This window comes from Alligator sinensis, unplaced genomic scaffold (assembly GCF_000455745.1).
Source record: "Alligator sinensis unplaced genomic scaffold, ASM45574v1 scaffold73_1, whole genome shotgun sequence".
Classification (NCBI taxonomy): Eukaryota; Metazoa; Chordata; order Crocodylia; family Alligatoridae; genus Alligator; species Alligator sinensis.
This window is the reverse complement of record NW_005841838.1, coordinates 5460665-5466697: the sequence shown is the minus strand read 5'-3', so window position 1 is coordinate 5466697 and position 6033 is coordinate 5460665. Positions and strand designations below refer to the sequence as shown.

At 40.8% G+C, this 6033-nt stretch overlaps 1 protein-coding gene across 1 annotated transcript in view; it reads left to right on the top strand.

Annotated features, from left to right (window-relative positions):
• Positions 1–5580: 5580 nt before the first annotated feature.
• Positions 5581–6033, top strand: part of MKL2 (MKL1/myocardin like 2) — a 204287-nt gene continuing 203834 nt past the window's right edge. Inside the window, 1 exon segment of the mRNA XM_025203442.1 lies at positions 5581–5862. The gene's annotated coding sequence lies outside the window, so the exon portion shown is untranslated.

Here is a 6033-nt window from a genome sequence, read left to right as displayed (position 1 = left end):
TCCCAATTGTGTTATTTTCTGTACAAATACCTCAGACTTGTCCTCTGACCTGAAAATGACATTGTGAAATTGCCCCACAAATTAAATGTTTTCATTACAAAGAAATTTTGTGCTTATTTTTCTTGTCAGAGTTTGATTTTTTTTTTTTTTTTTTTACTGTTTTTAGAAGGGGTTAAAGCTGTAAACTGTAGGGTTAAATTATAAACCTGGACTTTACCTCAATTTTAGTTCTCCAGATTTTTAAGATCATTGTACATCTGAAACTGATGATATCTTTCAATATATGCCAGTTGGCAAGAACTAGGAAATGGCTTATTTAAGTTGCCTTGGATCTTGTCTGCACAGGCATTTGTGTCTATAGCAGTAGAGGTAAACCCTTTATCTGGAGATACAGGTTCTTTTGCCAGTATAAGTTATATAGCTTCCTATTTTTGTCAGTATAACTCCATCCACATGGGGCTTTTTGCCAGAAAAGGTCTATTGATTAGGAGTATGATTCTTTTCATACCCCTAAAACTTAAGTTTTGGAAGCTTTGATGAGAGAATTCTCTTATTTGCATAATATCCTGCCTTTGTCAGCAATATGGATTTGCCTATTAATAGGAGAATGAGTGTTGGTGTGAAACAAAATACTTTGAATATAGACTGGATTCACCAGAAAAAAAGCTCAGTAAATAGGCTAGCCATCTTGACTTCAGAGTTTATCTGCATTTTACAAGCTTCTCTGCAATACATTCACAAGGTAAAAATGTTCTCAGCAGTGTTGTCTTGGAAACCGAGCAGAAATGTTCAGCAGCGTGGCTGCCAATTCTTAACCAAGAGAGGACTTCTTTTGTTATTCTGAACTTACAGTAACCAGAACTACTGCATTGCTACAGTGACTTGTTGTTTTCTAAAATGTTGCTGCAGTGTATCAAAATACCATATACATTAATTTCACTGCAATTTTTTTAAGCGTGGCAAGTGTCCCTTAAGCACCCTGTGCTACTAATATAGGATTGTTCTTAAAGATTTAAAGCTGTGGTTAAAAAGCTGCTGATTTTGTAGGTTGCAGATTTGCCCCATCTTCAGTGATCCCATCTGGATTTACAAGGTGATATTTCTCTGGTAGGATCTTCTGTTACTGAATGTCATGCCTTTTTCCACATGCTCTGGGACATAATATCCCCTTCTAGCCTCCTAATCAAGGAGAAATGGACAGGTTGTCACAGGGCACTAAGTTGTGCCTGCTCCTTTAAGGGCAGAAACTGCCTAGAGAGGGCCCTTGGAGCCAGACAGAAACCCCACAGGTGCAGGTTGCTGTGGCAGCAGGCTAATAAGGGAATTAGCCAGCACTTGCACCCAGTCAGCTGACCGGAAGGAAACAGGGGCCTGGGCACATACAAGCCCCAGGGCTGGGGCTGGAGGCAGTCAGTTCTCTGGCAACAGCTGGTGGGGAGGAGTTCATGCATAAAAGCTCCACGGAGATGCTTGGCTGCCTGTCCGGCTGTGGGTAAGACTAACCGGCTCTAGGAGCTCCTAAAGTGCCCAGGGATGGGAGGTACACATTGCTGAGGGAGAAACTGGCCCTCTTAAAGGTGCAGAGTGTGGCCTCCAGTGTCATTGATATTATTGTTAGGTTATAGCCCAAGGGCTCATATATTTGTTGCTGTTTAATCCTGTGGAGTGGGCTGAGGCTATTGGGGAGAAGGAAACCTCACTGGGGCACGCTACTGTGCACAGCCTCAGCACCAGAGGGCATAGTGACAGGGGGTGAGGAGACCCCAGCGCCAGAGGGTGCAGTTACTGAGGCTAAGGATCCAATGACAATAAGAGGCCGAACTAAACGGAGGCCTCATCACAAGAGACAACATCTAAATACCATCTGCAAGGCATGGTGCATGGTAATGGCAGTTTTGGAGCTACACATCTAGCCCATAAGGCTTGGGGTGTCTTGCGAGGCACCTGCTTAGAAGGGGAACCAGCAAGGGGTCTAAAAACCCTCAGGGTTTAGTGGGGTCCATCAGGACCATGACTGCATAGCAACTTGAGGGCAGCCTCCCTATCTACCATCTTAACCAATAAAGCATGGCAGGAAAGACTAGAAGGTGCCCGCAGGGGGAAGCTTGCACAGTCACAGGACCTTAGGGGCATCACAACCGTCTCTAGAGACCCCACCTCATGACACAGGTCTTCTCTAACTTATATTGTTGCTCAGTATTTTTCAACTGTAAGTGCCCTGCAACCTCCCCTTTCAAAAGCAAATGAAACAAAAAAGCACAATTCCTCAAATTCCAACCTCTCAATTTCTGTAACGTCAATTGCTTTCTGCCTCCTTAAATCTCAAGACACCAAGTCTTTAAGCACATGCTACAGTCCTAGAGAACTGGACAAGTGAAAAGAAAAATGAATTTCCGTTTTAGGTATTTAATTGTATAATTCTAGTTTGTGCTTCTCCAGACCTATGCCTGTTTATGGGGAACAGAAATACACAAAGGTCCCTTCTGTATTACATTTTGGAGGGAAAGGATCTCAACTATACAATAAAATCTCAGCAATTTGCAAACCAAAAAATTGCATGCTAAAGAAATAGGCAAAGTGTGACTAACTTTGAAAATGCTGCATTGTTTTTGCAGGCCTTTTGCACACCAACCCCCCAGCCCCCAAAAATAAAAGTAATTATTCTGAATTATTTGCTTAGCTCTACTTGATATCCAATTAGGCCCTTTGCTTTTTCCCTGATGGGTGACACATATATTCTGCCAGCTGTCCTCCACGGACTGTCCACTCAGATGAATGGAATGTTACAAGGATCTACAGTAACAGGAATGTGCAGCTGCACTGGAGGCTTGTGTGTCACATACCTGGGACATCATTTAACCCTAAATTAAGTAATATTTTATGCCTTCTCAGACTCTTTTCCTTGTGTCCGCTTATGTTCTTCCTTAACTCCTTCTTTCTCTTATTTTGCCATTTTCTAATTCCAATTTTTTCCTGTCCCTCTCAAGGCCTATTTTCTTTGTCTGACCATTTTGATGCCGTTGCTGTTAACTTATCTCTTCTATACTGGTTTTCACCCATTTACTGACATATTTGAAATGAAAGCAACTGGCTTCAGTGTCTAACACTAGCATGTAGGTTCTGTCAGAAAACCTTAAAAGTGCTCTTGAAAGGAATCGTGGAGGCAGGGTGCTGTCAGTCTCCTTTTTTCATGTGCAGACACTGTTCCAGTGTTATATAAACAGCATTATAAATCTGTACATAAGCAGCCAATTAGCCATCGTGTTTATAAATTTGGCAAACTTCATCCTCAAAAGCACTCACAAAATTGATTCTGATCCTTTCAAAATTAGCTTTGATAGACCTACCTCCAGTATCTAACACAGGCTTAAATAAAACACACTATATACTTCATTTTCACTCACTCTGTAGAACTGAGGCAAATCAAAATGGGAAAACTGACAAGCACAGAAAAGCAGCAGGTTGGCAGTTCTTGCAGGCTGTACTCATGATTTTTTTTTTTTTTAATTAGACTGGAACCAGACTAAGTCTAGATGAAATGGAATTATAATCAAGTGTTCATATAAAATAATCACAGCCCAGGAAATAAACCTTCAAAACATTCCTCTATGCCTAACAAAGTTCTGTGCTTATTAAGCACAGGTTATGTCAGTGTAAACGTACACTCTGCTGTAGCGTTTATCCAGTTTTGACTTTATTTCACATTTAACACTTTATAACAATATAGTAGTATGAAATTGACTTTTGGTGCCAGCAATAAGATTTATTTAACTGTGAAGTTGTGCAGTCATTTATATCAGGGTTCTGACTAGGACAGCGTGCTGTGGTATACACAGAATAGCAGCACTGCTAAGATATGCCATATTCTTTTTTTTCCTCCAGAAACAGCTTGCATAAAAAGAAACTCCAGTTGTTCTTGTTGCTAAGATACTTCTCTCATGGTTCATGTTTTTGAGTCCAAGTTAGGTGGAAAGCCTGTGTTTTCAGAACTTGAAGCAATAGCTGTGAGGTGCAACTTGCCCAATCCCTTTCAAAGGCAGCTAACTCAAATGTCTGATACGCAATGTTGACATTTAAAATACCGTTTCACTTGCATGAAAACATGCAACAAAAGACCGCTTATAACATGATCTTCAGTCCATGGTGAGACAGCTCATTTTAATGCTGCATGTGTGGTCTTGGGAGAACAGTGATACAGTACTTTATTTCCGATTAACAAGCCAAGTTCAAAATGTTAAGCTTGGTTTCTGAATAGGGCGGGTCCTGGAGATGTTCACTATGCTTCATTGAGAAGTTAAGCAGTAGTCCAGCAGAATACTTGATCATGCAATGGGAGCAGTGTCCCACTCCCCCCCCCACCCCTTTCCTCCCCCTTAGTTTGGCTCCCAATATGGGGGGGAAGGAGGGGAGAGGGGTTCACAATCAAACAGAGCAGCAACGGCTGCTGCACTCTAGCTGCAGCAGCAGCAGCTATTTTTATTCTCCTGCTCAGCCTGCCCCCCCTCCTCCACTTCAGTTATACTACCAGAATAAATAAAGTTTAGAGATGATATCCTCCAGGAAGTATCCTGCCAGAAGTGTGCAAAAATTATATTGAGGAACAGTTGACTTGTGTATCCCAAACTGATCTCAGCTCTCAAGATAGAAAAACTCTTCTTTGGGTACCAAGGTAGCTGAGAAGTTTCAAACCACCTAGGAATCATACAACAAACAAACTGCTCTATTCTGTCGAAGCAAATGAAATCGCATGGTGTGTCCTGGGACTAACCCAGCAAAGCAGGGGATCCTGTTTAAGGAAGCATTCTGTACTAACTGGAGTCTTCAAGAGGTCTTCAAATTTGATTCCAAGCACAGCATGTGCTGTTTGACTGACATTTAAGGTGAGTTTAGTTTTTCACTGATTTCTGGATGTGATTTGACTGCCTCACATCGTTGCAGACTTTAGTACTCCTGATGTTGTAAATAATAAGCGTGCTATTAACTGACACAGGACTATTTTGAGTCAATGATGAGCAAATCATAAGGATTTTCTTTTTTTTATATAGCCACACAGCCTCTTTCAGGGAAGTTTGTACAGCTTAATGTTTATAAAGAGCTTTGAGGTTCTCAGACACAGTGCTATAGACATTCAAAGTGAATGTAATTAATAGACACTGTCCCCATCCCACCTCTAATTCTCCTCCTAGTCTGAAATAATTCAAGTGGTTTTAGTTGGAAGTCCAAAACTATAAACACCATTGGCCCAGACAGACATGTTCTGACTCATATCCAGTGGAAAGCCTTGATTTGCCTTTGTTCATCCATCTTTACTCCTTTTGCTTTGCAGATAGTTTATATCTCTCACGCACAAGCAAGTATCTGCTGTGAAGGGTAATTTGAGCCTGTGCAGTTTCAGTGTCTCTATGAAAATGACCCCTGATAAAGTAGGCTAAGCCCATCCCCATTATATATATATATAGAAACTGTTTGTTTAATTTGTGGACTGCACCAAGAATAAATAATGAGGTAATTCTGAAGACAATCCCAGAACAGTCGGCTATGACTGTTCCTGCAGATCAGAGCCGTCTTTTCTGCTTTGTTTTTGGATGTGGTTTTATTGCCTAAATTCAAGCAGCCTTTTGTCTGAAGGCAGGTTTAGGAATAGTCCAGCATTTTAAAAAGAAAGTATGAAGAACAATATTCTCAAAACAAAAGTCCTCCTCCTTGCTTTGTGAATCAAATGTAAACCTGTGGTTTTAAAACGTAAGGCCAGGTCCAGGATTCAAACCGCACTGAAGACAACCTTTCCATGCAAACAGAAAAATACTTTCTTTCAGATATTCTCAATCAATTAGTGGAGACCACAGTCCAATTTTTCTCAAGGTACTGTACAGATCTTGTTTATCTTATTTGATTACAGTTAATCTGGAGATTTATGTGAATTAGTCATCAGATAAGACTTGTAGTTAAGCCTGACAGTAAGATTTATGGGGGCAGTCAAGTCCTTTTTATCACTTTGACTTATTTTGTTTATTCCTCATTGGTTGCAATAGA